Source organism: Photinus pyralis, unplaced genomic scaffold (genome assembly GCF_008802855.1).
Source record: "Photinus pyralis isolate 1611_PpyrPB1 unplaced genomic scaffold, Ppyr1.3 Ppyr1.4_LG3a, whole genome shotgun sequence".
NCBI classification, from domain to species: domain Eukaryota; kingdom Metazoa; phylum Arthropoda; class Insecta; order Coleoptera; family Lampyridae; genus Photinus; species Photinus pyralis.
The window spans coordinates 3314126-3330574 of NW_022170509.1; the positions used below are offsets into that span (position 1 = coordinate 3314126).

General features: G+C 33.4%; 1 protein-coding gene across 2 annotated transcripts in view; it reads left to right on the forward strand.

The window, feature by feature from the left end:
- The first annotated feature begins 210 nt into the window (after positions 1-210).
- LOC116165960 (zinc finger protein basonuclin-2-like) overlaps positions 211-16449 on the forward strand; it is a 348284-nt gene continuing 332045 nt past the window's right edge. For both annotated transcript variants that reach the window (XM_031480744.1, XM_031480746.1), the window contains exon 1: positions 211-382. The gene's annotated coding sequence lies outside the window, so the exon portion shown is untranslated. The remainder of the gene's footprint in view (positions 383-16449) is intronic.

Consider the following 16449-nt stretch of genomic DNA (forward strand, 5'->3'; position numbering starts at 1 on the left):
GTATACAGTCTATAAGAAATGCATTTTAATTCAAAATCCATTAATTTGATAAATTTTATACAAAAATGTAACAAATTGGACGTATACCCGATAACATTTGCGATAAACAGCAGGTGTTCGTTGTTAGTTCGAAACAAGCTAGCTTGCCATTGGCTGGAAGTGAATCGGTTTGCCGATCGTGCCTCGTCATTTGGCATGCGCGTCGTGTTTATCGTACTATTTGCGGTAACGTTTTATGAGCGCGGAATTTATTTAACCGAATAATGTTCATAATTATGTGATTTCTAATCAAAAATCATTAAAAACGCCGGGATAATTAAAGTGCTAACCAAGGAACTGCAGCGAAAATCCACGGCACTTCATCTTCATGGATTAAAATAAGGTACTGTGCCATACTTTTCTTTTTCGTTTCTGGAAAATTTTTCGAGTATAAACGCGCCAAACTATGCGTAAAATCAATTTTTTTAAAGGCTTTTTAGGCGCATAAGTTGTAGGTGATTAATTGAATATGTATGGAACACCCTTTTACTATTTAATAAATGGGAAAATTTAAAACAAAATAATTTGCCTTACGCTTTGATTTGATTTGAATTAAAACGACACCTTCAGATATGAAAAGTTAAATAACACGGGAAATGGCTTCAAATTTTCTGAAACATGAAAGCGAAAATCTTACAACAAATATTTTCGGTCAAATTAAAGCAGTACGCTGTAATAATCAAAGTACTTATTTTCAAAAATATGAAGGACTTTTTTTAAACAAACACAACAATTCCCGGTCTCTTAGCTGATCTGTTCCTCTTAATGTGAAATTTTTGCCATATCGGCATATTAAAAAGCAAGTGATTGAATACCTTACTCTTGCTGTTATTCAGTTTCATTTGCGAATAGTCCAGTAGGTATTTATCGCATATTACATCAGTTTCATTTTGAGATAATATTATGGGGATTGTTGTAATTAAATTAACTTCTAATCTGCACACTATATCAGCATGTCAAGTTTTTACAATAAGCTCCAATTCAGTAATTCATTACAACTTTGAGTAACATTTTTGTGTTTAAAAAAATTGTAATTTCTCACAATACTAATATACTGATTTAAATCCTCTCCATTTATTAACGAGCTCCTAGCGAGTTTATAATTTTGCGGTGTCTGTCCGGGCGTCCGTCCGTTTGTCCGTCGGTCCCTTAGTACCATTGAGTAATTCACTCAATGTTAGTACGATAACTCATAAACGAATGGACCGATTACTAGGAAATTTTGTGGATCTTTATCAAATTTGTAGATCGGAGTGCGTGAATAATTGGCAATGTAGACCAAAAAATAAAGCAGGCCCTTTTGACATCTCCGTTAGTTATGAACCGAATTGCATGAAATTCAATATGCGTCTAGCTTTAGCCATATAAAACACAATTCCAAAAGTTGAGCCTAATCGATCAGCATCCACAGTGCCATTTGCGCATCGCTCGACCATTTACAGACCGAATTGCAAACTTTCTTATTTATGAAGATATTTAAATGAAATTTGATACATAGCCACCTGGAATAAAAGCAAATTTAACGCCAGTTTCCAAATTTGGTTTTGCGCATGCGCAATGCCAACTTTCTTATTTATGGAAGCAATTACATGAAATTTCATACATATACACTTTAAATAAAAGCAAAACTAACATTTGGTTTTGCACATGCTATAGCCATACCCAGGAGCTCGTTTGCTATATTTGTTTAATTTATTACAATACCAGAGTGTTGCATTAATTCCATTTAACCCAAAACCATGGATATTGTTGTAAATCAATAACAATTTATGCAATTTACCAGTATCTCGAATTTTTGCATGTGATCGTTCTGTAAAAAAGGCATATTTGCTACAATGTACGGGTGTAAGGTGTTGCTTTAAATTCCTTCGAATTATTACAATACACGGGTATTGCATTAATTCACGTCCTGCATTTAGACGTGATCTGGTAATTTTTATGCTTACGCCAATTAGTTGGCTACTCTGCAAGCGTGCAACTTCAGAGTGCATCTTAGACTAGACTAGAATCGGATAGCGGTGACGTCAAAAATGTGTGGGAAATTTGAAATTCTGGACAGTTGAATATTGTTGTTTAGAATTTGACCCTTAAGTACACCTTATTTAAGGTTCAATATTACACTTAATACCGATTTAATGGACCTTAAAAAAGAAATAATACTTCTTACGTCTCAGTCCATCAACCCTAAGGTTTAAATTCTGAAACAAAGATAAAATGGGCCTTAAGATTTAAATTGATTTTGTACATCGAGCTGTTTCATAGGGCGCGTGGTGTGTTTATATTGTATACTTTTAATCAGCTAACTTCAAACATAACATAACCTGACCTTCTGTATTGTGTTTGATTATACTGTATTCCCTCTTTTTATTTTATTTCAAGAATTTCTAGTATTAAAATAATGCGGGGTGCTTATAGAAGATTTTAAATATAATCTATCAAAGAAACAGAAATATTTGGTGCAGGCCCGTAGGAGAATGACCAGGCGGGTTTCAGCCCCACCTAGAACGTACCTAGTCTTGTCCCCAGCTGGGAACTATGGATGATGGCTTTAATTGTTCCCTTACCAAATACGAAATATAAATACACCCCTCAACATACTACATACAAATTACAATTACACGCTGTAAGTAAAATCGAACAAGTAAACAAAAATATTTAATGTACCTCAAAGTTTACACCCCTTACAATAGAAGATTATTAGGTATGTATAAGTTCGCTTTGTAAAAACAAAACAAGAGAGCCAAAATATTGGAAGTACGATTTAAAATTACAGCCCTTACAATAAGCGGATTATTATGTAAAAGTGGATTTTCCGGGAAATGCCGGAAGCACCTACATCGCAAATTAGTTGGCAATCTCTATCTTTTGTTCCATTTTCTTCTATGTGAAATTTTGCTTCTTTTGATACCCCTGTGTCAATATCTATCGCCCTTATGGTTTTTATGAAAAAATTATTTATTTATATTTATGGAAATACTGGAATTTAAAAATATTATTTGGGGTGTCCGATCCGTCACGATAAGCTTTTTAATTGCTAGTATAACATTATTGGGGTTTCTCGTGTGTTGGTGTTGTGTTGGGCGTGTGCGAGCCTCATATATTGCGAATCCCCGTTTTACCGGTATCGATACACCCGAAGATATTTGTCAAAGGTATTGCATATATAGAGCACTTTTGAAAACACTATCTATGAGAGCTAACTCCTTAAAAACTTGAATAACTTTCTTTTGGAAAAACCAATAGCCATTTGACTGCAACAGTTTATGGCAAACATTAGTATACATCTGTTTTTGCAAGGGAACTGATTCAAAATTAGTCAATGTCTGCAAAAAAATTCAAAACTCCAAATCTTGATTCATTGGTATGCGGCCAGTGGCGTAACGTAACCGCGTAAGTACAAGGTCTCGTTTCTGTAAAAAAAATTAAAAGAATCTCTTTGTGACTACGGAAGAAGGAGACTGAGAGTATCCTATCAAGAGCAATGCTGAGCGTTTCGGGTGGTGGCCTTATTCTTGTTGGAAAAAAAGTTTGTGTACGTTTTCTCCGTCAGCTGTTTGCATTTCCAGCTCTGAATGACCAGTGGCGTGCCTCCATTGTACGTATTGTACAATATTATAATGAACATAAAAGATATGCATAACTTTATAACGTATCGGTTCATTTGTTGGGTCGTGGTTCTACTTGTTTAAGTACATTTGTTTTTACGATATGTACACTACGATTCACGATTGCTGCCAATAAGCTGTAGGCGGCCATTTTGTGGCTTGGAAACGAAATTAACATTTGCTTCACTTCACGATCATCGCTTATCCCTTCTCTTACCTTCCTTCTTTAAACTTTGTTTCTCTTGTATCTCTTTGTATCTGACTTTTCTACTTAATTTTATTGAAGTAAATGGTTTGTTATTCACCGTAAAGTGTATGTGTTTGCTCGTTCGTCTCTCATCTCACACAATAGTGAATGTTTTATTTAAGACGATGTCTGTATTAATAATTGCATGGTATGTGTTGCCGTGCGCCTGGAAATATTTGCTAATTCAACACATTCCTGCTGATGTCTCACACGGTCTGGCTCTTGGTGATACAAATACCAAACATTCTAATTTTTGCAAATATATTTAACCTAAAGAGGCATTTAATGCCCCTTTTTTGAAAAAAACGACTTAGTTAAACAAACCTGTGATAAACTGTGTAAAGGGATACCAATACTTTTTTTTTCATGTAGGCACAGTAAAATGTGTCAATGAAACAACTTGAATAATTTGTGAAGATATGTTCTTTTTAACGTAACCTTGAAACTATAGACACCCGCCATTACGCACGCTTTCAGAAAGTGTAAAAAGAGCTTTAGGTTGACAGATGGTTTTTGATCCGACCAATAAAAAAGAATCTTAAAAAAAACAGTTGAATCAAATAATATTGTCTTCATCCCACGCGAACTCGGCCATTTTGCCAGTTTGCCTGAGAGCAGGAGGGTGTCGATACAAGTTATCGTCTAAAGCAAAAATGCTTGTCAACATACTAATTTCACTAGGATGTACGTAAGTTTTGGACATTAACATTAATTATTCATACGTATATTTTTTCAGTGATATTTATGGGATGGTATCTTTCACAAATTCATTACATGTATCGAGTGGCTCAGCCCATCAACTCAGATAAAGGACAAAAATATTAAAATACCTGTATATATATCGCCGAATATTTGTTAAAATTATGAAAATTCCATGATCCGATACCAACAATGACTTAACTTTAGCTTTAACTTGTAAATAAAAGTTTCTCCTCCTGTTTATGGTGGTTTTATTAATAGTTTATACTTTCGACAACATTCTCATTGTGATCGCTTTAGGCTAAAATACGAGCATTTCAAGTTCAAAATTGAAAATTTCCAGTAAAGACCTTCACCCACTTAGGGTCGATACTTCCATGCTTGGTTAATCTTAATTTTGATTAATATCCGAGTGATTGCCAAGATAGCTGGCCTTTGCTGCATTTAGAAATCTTAATACAGAGTAAGTGCCTTGTACAGTAATTGACTGGCACTTAGAATTACGATATTTATTTGTGAACTTGAGATCTTATGCCAACACACTGATAATTCCCAATATATGCCTTAAGTATACATTTCCATAGTCATCTCGTAGGATCTTACACTATATGCCCTAAGCTGAATGTACTGTGGTTAGGTATCAGAATTTATAACGTGTCTTCCAAAGTATCTAAATGACAGTTTAAATAAACTTACTGGTCCCAGCTCAATGGAACTATAAGTTTTATGGAAAAAATACAGTTTGCCCTAACACATAAAAATTGATTTTCACTTCGCGCATGCACGTTTGTACTTATACTAAGAACTAATCTAATTAATCACAAATAACTCCTGTAAATAGAAACTTAGGCTATAATTAACTTTAACTGTGATTATTTAACAGTAGATATCACAGGATGAACATTTTAATGTTTAAATACTACACTCTATAATTTAACGATGTCACTTTTCGTTTGCAATAAAAAAAATAAGATACCCATGTCCTAGGGACATTAACAATTAGAGATTAAATTTCCAAATTCCGTCAAGCCTTGTTCCAGATGTACACCCTTTGGGGAGTGCCAGTTTAGTGTAGGTACCTATCTCAATGTCATTGATACTGTACATGTAGTACTTATAATTAATAGCATTACAATTAAAAATACTTACAATTACATTTAGACGTGATCTGGTAATTTTTATGCTTACGCCAATTAGTTGGCTACTCTGCAATCGTGCAACTTCAGAGTGCATCTTAGACTAGACTAGCTCGGATAGCGGTGACGTCAAAAATGTGTGGGAAATTTGAAACTGTTGACAGTTGAATATTGTTGTTTAGAATTTGACCCTTAAGTACACCTTATTTAAGGTTCAATATTTTAACACTTAATCACGATTTAATGGACATTAAAAAAGAAACAATACTTCTTACGTCTCAGTCCATCAACCCTAAGCTTTAAATTCTGAAACAAAGATAAAATGGGCCTAAATATTTAAATTGATTTTGTACATCGAGCTGTTTCATAAGACGCGTTACACTAAGCTGCGTGGTATGTTTATTGTGTACTTTTAATCAGCTAACTTCGAACATAACATAACCTGACCTTCTGTATTGTGTTTGATTTTACTGTATTCCATCTTTTTATTTTATTTCAAGCACTTCTAGTATTAAAATAATGCGGGGTGCTTATAGAAGATTTTAAATATAATCTATCAAAGTGCAGGCCCGTAGGAGAATGACCATCAGGCCGGTTTAGGCCCCACCTAGAACGTACCTAGTCTTGTCCCCAGCTGGGAACTATGGATGATGGCTTTAATTGTTCCCTTACCAAATACGAAATATAAAGAGGCACCTCTAAAAAGCATTATGCGGGTCACTCTGTAATTGGGCGCAAGCCTGTTGAGGGCCCAGAACAAGAGAGGGATAATAAATAAATAAAAATAAATAAATACACCCCTCAACATACTACATACAAATTGCAATTTCACGCTGTAAATAAAATCGAACAAGTAAACAAAAATATTTAATGTACCTCAAAGTTTACACCCCTTATAATAGAAGATTATTATGTATAAGTTCGCTTTGTAAAAACAAAACAAGAGAGCCAAAATATTGGAAGTACGATTTAAAATTACAGCCCTTACAATAAGCGGATTATTATGTAAAAGTGGATTTTCCGGGAAATGCCGGAAGCACCTACATCGCAAATTAGTTGTTTAAAGATGGCAATCTCTATCTTTTGTTCCATTTTTTTTCTAGGTGAAATTTTGCTTCTTTTGATACCCCTGTGCCAATATCTATCGCCCTTACGGTTTTTATGTTATTTACACTTTGATGAAAAAATTGCGAGTGTAAAGGGAAATTTATGGAAATACCAATTTTTCTGGAGTTTTTTTAAAACTTTTTTTTATAGTAGTAGGGTATATCATAGAGTGCAGTATCAAGATCGACGTCAAGATGGTAAAAATAAAATTTAAAAATATTATTTGGGGTGTCCGATCCGTCACGATAAGCTTTTTAATTGCTAGTATAACATTATTGGGGTTTCTCGTGTGTTGGTGTTGTGTTGGGCGTGTGCGAGCCTCATATATTGCGAATCCCCGTTTTACCGGTATCGATACACCCGAAGATATTTGTCAAAGGTGTTGCATATATAGAGCACTTTTGAAAACACTATCTATCAGAGCTAACTCCTTAAAAATTTGAATAACTTTCTTTTGGAACAACCAATAGCCATTTGACTGCAACAGTTTATGGCAAACACTAGTATACATCTGTTTTTGCAAGGGAACAGATTCAAAATTAGTCAATGTCTGCAAAAAAATTCAAAACTCCAAATCTTGATTCATTGGTATGCGGCCAGTGGCGTAACGTAACCGCGTACGTACAAGGTCTCGTTTCTGTAAAAAAAATTAAAAGAATCTCTTTGTGACTACGGAAGAAGGAGACTGAGAGTATCCTATCAAGAGCGTTTCGGGTGGTGGCCTTATTCTTGTTGAAAAAAAAGTTTGTGTACGTTTTCTCCGTCAGCTGTTTGCATTTCCAGCTCTGAATGACCAGTGGCGTGCCTCCATTGTACGTATTGTACAATATTATAATGAACATAAAAGATATGCATAACTTTATAACGTATCGGTTCATTTGTTGGGTCGTGGTTCTACATGTTTAAGTACATTTGTTTTTACGATATGTACACTACGATTCACGATTGCTGCCAATAAGCTGTAGGCGGCCATTTTATGGCTTGGAAACGAAATTAACATTTGCTTCACTTCACGATCATCGCTTATCCCTTCTCTTACCTTCCTTCTTTAAGCTTTGTTTCTCTTGTATCTTTTTGTATCTGACTTTCCTACTTAATTTTATTGAAGCAAATGGTTTGTTATTCACCGTAAAGTGTATGTGTTTGCTCGTTCGTCTCTCATCTCATACAATAGTGAATGTTTTTATTTAAGACGATGTCTTTATTAATAATTGCATGGTATGTGTTGCCGTGCGCCTGGAAATATTTGCTGATTCAACACATTCCTGCTGATGTCTCACACGGTCTGGCTCTTGGTGATACAAATACCAAACATTCTAATTTTTGCAAATATATTTAACCTAAAGAGGCATTTAAGGCCCCTTTTTTGAAAAAGCGACTTAGTTAAACAAACCTGTGATAAACTGTGTAAAGGGATACCAATACTTTTTTTTTCATGTAGGCACAGTAAAATGTGTCAATGAAACAACTTGAATACTAATTTGTGAAGATATTTTCCTTTTAACGTAACCTTCAAACTATAGACACCCGCCATTACGCACGCTTTCAGAAAGTGTAAAAAGAGCTTTAGGTTGACAGATGTTTTTTGATCCGACCAATAAAAAAGAATCTTAAAAAAAACAGTTGAATCAAATAATATTGTCTTCATCCCACGCGAACTCGGCCATTTTGCCAGTTTGCCTGAGAACAGGAGGGTGTCGATACAAGTTATCGTCTAAAGCAAAAATGCTTGTCAACATACTAATTTCACTAGGATGTACGTAAGTTTTGGACATTAACATTAATTATTCATACGTATATTTTTTCAGTGATACTTATGGGATGGTATCTTTCACAAATTCATTACATGTATCGAGTGGCTCAGCCCATCAACTAAGATAAAGGACAAAAATATTAAAATATCTGTATATATATCGCCGAATTTTGTTAAAATTATGAAAATTCCATGATCCGATACCAACAATGACTTAACTTTAGCTTTAACTTGTAAATAAAAGTTTCTCCTCCTGTTTATGGTGGTTTTATTAATAGTTTATACTTTCGACAACATTCTCATTGTGATCGCTTAGGCTAAAATACGAGCATTTCAAGTTCAAAATTGAAAATTTCCAGTAAAGACATCGACCTTCACCCACTTAGGGTCGATACTTCCATGCTTGGTTAATCTTAATTTTGATTAATATCCGAGTGATTGCCAAGATAGCTGGCCTTTGCTGCATTTAGAAATCTTAATACAGAGTGAGTGCCTTGTACAGTAATTGACTGGCACTTAGAATTACGATATTTATTTGCGAACTTGAGATCTTATGCCAACACACTGATAATTCCCAATATATGCCTTAAGTATACATTTCCATAGTCATCTCGTAGGATCTTACACTATGCCCTAAGCTGAATGTGCTGTGGTTAGGTATCAGAATTTAACGTTTCTTCCAAAGTATCTAAATGACAGTTTAAATAAACTTACTGGTCCCAGCTCAATGATGGAACTATAAATTTTATGGAAAAAATACAGTTTGCCCTAACACATAAAAATTGATTTTCACTTCGCACATGCACGTTTGTACTTATACTAAGATCTAATCTAATTAATGACAAATAACTCCTGTAAATAGAAACTTAGGCTATAATCTAAACAGTAGATATCACAGGATGAACATTTTAATGTTTAAATACTACACTCTATAATTTAACGATGTCACTTCTCGTTTGCAATAAAAAAAATAAGGTACCCATGTCCTAGGGACATTAACAATTAGAGATTAAATTTCCAAATTCCGTCAAGCCTTGTACAAGAGGTACACCCTTTTGGGAATGCCAGTTTAGTGTAGCTGTAGGTATAACTATCTCAATGTCATTGATAGTGTACATGTAGTACTTATAATTAATAGCATTACAATTAAAATTACTTACAATTACACTTACAAACAAGGTAAAATGCAATTTGATTAAATCTACATACATCGGTCATTATCATAATTAGTCGACTGTACATTTACATATTTACGTGATACATTTTGGAGGAAATAATTTAAGTATACATGTGCATATATTATTAGTATTTATTTTCATTTTTTGAAATTTATACATAATCTTCTGTTCTGTTGCATGATGCTTTTGTGTTATATTAACGTTACCACTTTCCAGTACTGGTTTTTTGGAACCTAAAAAAAGTGATTAGTGGATATACGACAAATATGAAATACTACCATTATGCATAATGTAGAACCAGATTCTGTTTCTAATCATGTAAGTACTTTAGTACTTATGATCACATAGGTATATACATTTGCTTTTATAAAATGCTGAAATCATAAGCTTTTTAGAACGTTTTTAATTATAAAGATATTTTTCCTCTGTTTCGCTTTTTCAATTTTGAAAGTAAATAGGAAGGGAGAGTAAATATATTAATCGTGTAACTTTTGTAGGTAAATGTAAACTCCGGGATAGATTCTTTTGGTACTAGTTCCACGAACCCCATTTTATCTGAAAGAGTAGGTAGGTATTAAAACTAATTTTCCAATTAGCTACTGGAACCTGTACATTGAGATGTTTGTTTATAAGATTGTAAGTACAAATGATCTCTGATCACTCACACATTGCTGTATAAACTGTATAGATTTTAAAAAGTGAATTAGATAATAAAACAACGTCTCTCAGATTTACAGGAAGGCTGTAGCTTATGAGTAAGTAAAGAAAATGAATAGGTGGCTCAAAAACACTGACCCAACCATCTACTTCACGTACCATTCATTTCCTTTTCCTATGGGCTTTATCTTCAAAATGCACAGTGCACAGTGGACATTTTGATTTGGAGCATTAAAATCCATTTCTACTGGATTTCTTCTATCCTTCCATAGCTCTGAATATACTGCGAACAAAATTCAGCGTTATAGAAACAGGGATTCAACAAGTTAAGTAGCTTGAAGCTTTTCCATATTACTTGACATATATTACCAGGCTTACTTAGTATTATAAATTATTATTATTATTACAGTATAAAGTCTCTGATTGCAGGGGTTGTACCTTTGGTAGTACACCCAATTTTACTTCTAGAATATTTTCTCAATCTACTCCGAATCTTCTTAGAACATTTTTACAATCCTCCTTTTAAAATATTTTTATACTTACTCTAAGAATCCTTGGAACTAGTATGATCCTTAGAATCTCCTTACAATTTTTTTAGAAATCATCCTCTTAATGTCTGCTCGTGATCAATGTTGGAAGCTTGGAGTCTTCTGCGAACCTTCTTAGGATCTGCGGCCATCTTAGGAACCCTTCCTACAAGCATATTTATATTTTTTAGAACCTTCATTCAACCATTACAAACCTGGTTAGCATCTTTATAGAATGGTCTATAGGTGTAGTGGAATCTTCTTAAGATCGTCTTCATTCTTCTTACCGTCTGCTCGTCATTGTCAGAAACTTAAAGGACTACTTGGAGTCTATATAATCTTCTGTGGATCTTCTCGGAATCGGCTGTCATCCCCCCTAGAATTTTGTTACTGAGTTGCTTTATTTCGTCCATCTCCAAAACCTTTTAGAATCTTCTCTTCTGAAATGGTATTTAAAAAATTGAAATAATTAAAATAAACTGCAGACCAAATTGTGGATATTGCCATTCTAAATATTGCATTATACTACCTAGCAATTTTGTTGAAAAAAGGGCCCAAGAACAAGAAAAAGTTAAGGTAATGTGACTAGTCTAATTAATTTGTATGACACTAAAATACGTATTCCTATTTATTACACATATGTATAAATATTGGCAATGCTCAGATCGCCTAGTAGCGACTCGCGGAACTACTTAATGCTGTCTTATTTGTTTTAATTGAAATTTACTGGCATATAAAATTGGTACATCTACATATATTATTTATGTTATGGAAATAATTATTATGCCATTTGAGGAGAAGGTGAAGAAGAATCTGGAGATAACTTGAAATAAATGTAAGAGCCGAGAAGACATTCACACGTTATAAAATCACGATCTTCTAGCAAAGAGTATTACTGGTATTCTTTACTTCTAGCCATATATTTATGTTTTTTTAAGAGCATTTTTGATAACCCCCCCGTGTAACGCATATTTTTTTATTCCGATTTAATACGCATCAAATTAGGAACAACCAAATTACTATTGAATAATTCCTCTCAAATTAAACTGTGTTTGTAAAGTTTACAGTTTACAAGTTTGATGTAACGAAAATGAAGAACTTGAAAGATATTTAAGAAGAACCTGAGAGTGCATGGGAATGTGATGAGGAACGAAATTTAAGATGTATTTTAGGGTAACTTAAAAGAAAGTTGAAGGAAAGATGAGGGGATAGTCGGTGAAAACTTAAAAGAGGAACAATCAATTTTGTGAAAGCGTAATAGGATCTTGAGAAGAATTTGGAGTTAAAAAGGAACCACTTATGAGAAAATTGAATTAAGTTATCATAGCCTAGGGCCCAGTGTTCGGTTATAGTTCGCCGCTGCCTGTATTGCATTATAAGCTCATCATCAAAGACTGGTTTTTATGAATTACTTAGATAATAAAAGCACGTCCCCCAGATTTACAAGAAAACTAATTTATGAGTTAGTCAAGAAAACGAATGACCGAAAACTACTCGCCTACTTGGTCCCTTAGCTTCACAATGTGTGCACAGCAGAAATCTTCATTCAGAGCATTGAGGCTGAAATGTATTGCATGACTACTGGTAACTTCTTCTTTACCCAACCCAGTAGCAACGGTTCTGGATGTACTCGAAAAATAATCCATCTTTAGGGACGCCCATTGTATTATCTATTGCACACAAAATTACATTACCCAAGGTGTTCATTAATTATATGCAAATATGTAAGAGAGCGATTCTACTAATAATTATAAACTGTGATCCAAAAATGTTCCATTACGAAAATACAGGGTGTTAAAAAAACCTTTTCCAAAACAAATTTAGATAATAAACCTAAACAAATTCCAGATATAATTATTATTAAAGTTATTAATTTCATTCAAAATGATAAACCAATAAAAACATAAAAAGAACAAGAAACATTTTTAACCCCCCTAACCTTCTACTAAATAAGGGTAGGACTCTTCATCTAAATAATTAAAATTTATAGACATTGTATAATAACACAAACGAATAGTATAACATCGAACCATTAGAAATAGTTCCAAAACTTAGCTTTAACAGTGACGTACGTGCGATGGTTAAGTTAAATTCGATGTTTTTGAAGATAAAACGGTACGCCAATGGTTTTTGTTATTCCACTTTAATTTGACAGATAAACGATCTTTTTATTTTAATTATAAGTACGTACCTCATTTTTGAGACAAAGAATAAATAGAAACTAATCACGTCCCGCGATGTTTGGAATCAACAGATTATGCTTTTTTGATATGAATTTGGTATTTTTCATCTCAAAATTAACTATTTTGTATACGATCACGTGATCATACTTGTCGCACGCCGTTTGCATCCTAAGTGAATGAAGTGCGCTGCATTACACTGTTATGGAATAAACGAAGATGCATAGTGCAACGATAAACGAACGTTTAGATAAACATAAATGATCGGAATTCAAAAACGAACGCGCCTATTGGCCTGAGCTTTTGACCTCGAATGTAGACCAATCACCGGAAAATCAAGTTCGCGCATGCGTACAACTTTTTCTAAAAAATAACGGTAGCGTCTTTCTTCATCCCACGCCGAACTGGCCATTTTGCTAGAGAGCGGGAAGTCGTCATCATCAATTCTCCATATATTTGACAAAAACCCGTCTTCAAACAGAAGAAATATGTTTATGTACATATTAATTGAACTCATCTGTATGTAAGTCTTGTAAATTAACAATAATTAATCGTATATATCTTTCAGTGGCTTTCGTGGAGTGGTTAATTTTGCAGATCAACTTCGTAATTTATCTCTACATAAGTACATCCACCCCGACATTAACTTGGAGAGTGGATTCATTGAAATAATGAAAATTCTGTTATATTTTGCGGCTATTAATTTTTTGTAAATTTCAACAATGACCACATAAGCAATGCACTAAATTTAACCTGTAAATAAAAGACACTTCCTGTTTATGATCGTTTTATTATAGCCCATTGAGGGCAAAATGCAAAAAACGAATCATCTTCCAAATTGTGAATAGATGCCAACTTCAAAATGGCAATAACCATCACTGAGAGCAACCTCCAAAATGAAAATTTAATACAAAGTGACCGCCGTATAATTACTACAATTTCTTCCAATGATGATTATGTAAACCCCTTCTTGAACTCGAGATGCAATCACAACTCTGTGATCAATATCCAATTGATATCAGTAAGTCAAGTAGGTACACATTTCCTTTATTATATGGGGCTTTTTCAATTTGTCGTAGAGATGCAAGGAACCCACCTGCACTGTGTCACAATTTGGAATTTCTGATATGCCAAGGGGTAGATCATCTCAAACTTTTAAATGAACATGGTTTGGCACTCGGGTTATGGTTAAATATGTAAATGTATATATTTTTATTATATGATGAGAACCTACAGCCTACAGGTACCAACCTAATACTAAATACATACAAGGTTTTCACATATACTTAAATAAATTTTTATCATGTGATCTAGGTACCTTACATGTAATTAATGTAATATAATGGGTATAGCCATATATACAATGGTATAGCTATACATTCACTCTTTTGGAAATGCTGAAAGATTAGAACAGGTCAATAATACATATCTGCATTATAACTAAGTAATTAACAGTAAATCCAAACAACTTCCTATACAGGATCTTAAGATTTGAATTGATGATTAACGAAATTTCGCAGAAAATGAACTTATCTATGATTATAATTACCCCACCTTTGCAATAAAACCATCTAAATTAAACTTACTATAATTAGATTTAAAAACCATGTAGGTACCTAAAATGTAATGGGATTAATGTACATAATTAGTATAATTACTTAGTAAATCGTACTCACAATAAGCAAGTATACAATAATTTACATATCTGTCCATCTTTACCTGCCTACAATTCTTAAGATTTATAGGTAATCTTCTGTTGCATTATGCTTTTACATTGACCATTTAGTTAACAAATTATAGTAGGTGTAGGTTTCATGATTCTTATGAGAAAGAGAACAATTTATGCATAACAGACAAGAAATAAAACTAGATTTTGACCCTACTTATGTACCTATTTAGAATGGTTTAGCCATTGTTTTAAACAATGGTTTAGCTTTTCTGAAATGAAATCGTCTCATTGGACGGATTTAAGGCTTTTTACAAATTATATAATTTAGGTACACATTAACCTTTTCTATTCACTGCTACACATAAAATTAACAGTATAAAGTTATAAACAACATTACCTACCATGATTGTCATGAAAACTTATGATAATGATTAAATTAGTTTTTCTGCTTAATAAGCTCCTACGTAAGTACTACAACTCTTCCCTTACAATAAGAATAAGTATGTACAGTTAAACTTACAAGGTACCTATAATTAGATTAAAAACCTTCCAGGCACCCACAAAGGTAGCATAGTTATGATTATGATAATCAGTATTACATTTACATTTTAGACAAAATAGCTTACATTAAGTACATACCTCTATTTATTATCATCAGTTCTTTAAAATTATGTATGACGATTCTTCACGTTGACGTTTTCGTTACCAACGTCCAGTACACGGAACCTAAAGAAAAGTGAACAATAAATAATATCACAGACAAGAAAATATATGAAAAAATGAGATATAGAAACTACAATTAATAACTTTTTAGAATTTTTAAAAAGAACTGTAATGGAAATCCCTGCTGCCTTGAGGCATATAATATCCATTCCAGCACCTTACAGTTCACTACTCATATACTGATATATAACTAAAGTTTACCCCATTCCCAGGGGCGGACTGACCCGGGGGGGGGGGCGGTTGCCACCTGGCCTGTAGATTATAATGGCCCGTTGGAAATTTATAAGTATGTGCTGTATTTAGTTTCTTGCACTATTAATAAATTATTAACACGTTTCTCTAATTGGGGTTGATATTAGGTTGTTAAAAATCTGTTTTAATTGAAGTGTTTTACAATGAATTTATCATTTTTTGTCGTAGCATGAAAGCGCTGAAATACAATGATAGGCGACGCACCTCGTGTGGATTGTATATTTTGTTACTTTTAATTATCAGCTGCAATTTGAAAAAAAACTGTATGGTAATTTTCTATAAGAAAACTTATTTTCCGGATTGATCTGAGATAATTTTTTCTTCGGGGCTCAAAAAAATCGACTACACCAAAAATTCTCGGGAAAACACTTTTTCTTATTAATTTGGGTGCGTAGAATCCAAATCAATTCGTACTTTTTCGATCAGACTTCTCAATCAAAAGTTATAGACTAGAAAACCAATTTCGAAAAAAAATTCAAAGGGCTGTAACTTTTGAACTAGTAGCCCAATCTTGGAACTGTTTGAAATTATGGATTCTACAGGCCACATTGTATAAGAAAATTTTTTTTCCGGGTCGATCTGAGACAATTTTTTTTCGGGGCTCAAAATTATTAACACGTTTCTCTAATTGGGGTTGATGTTAGGTTGTTAAAAAATTCTGTTTTAATTGAAGTGTT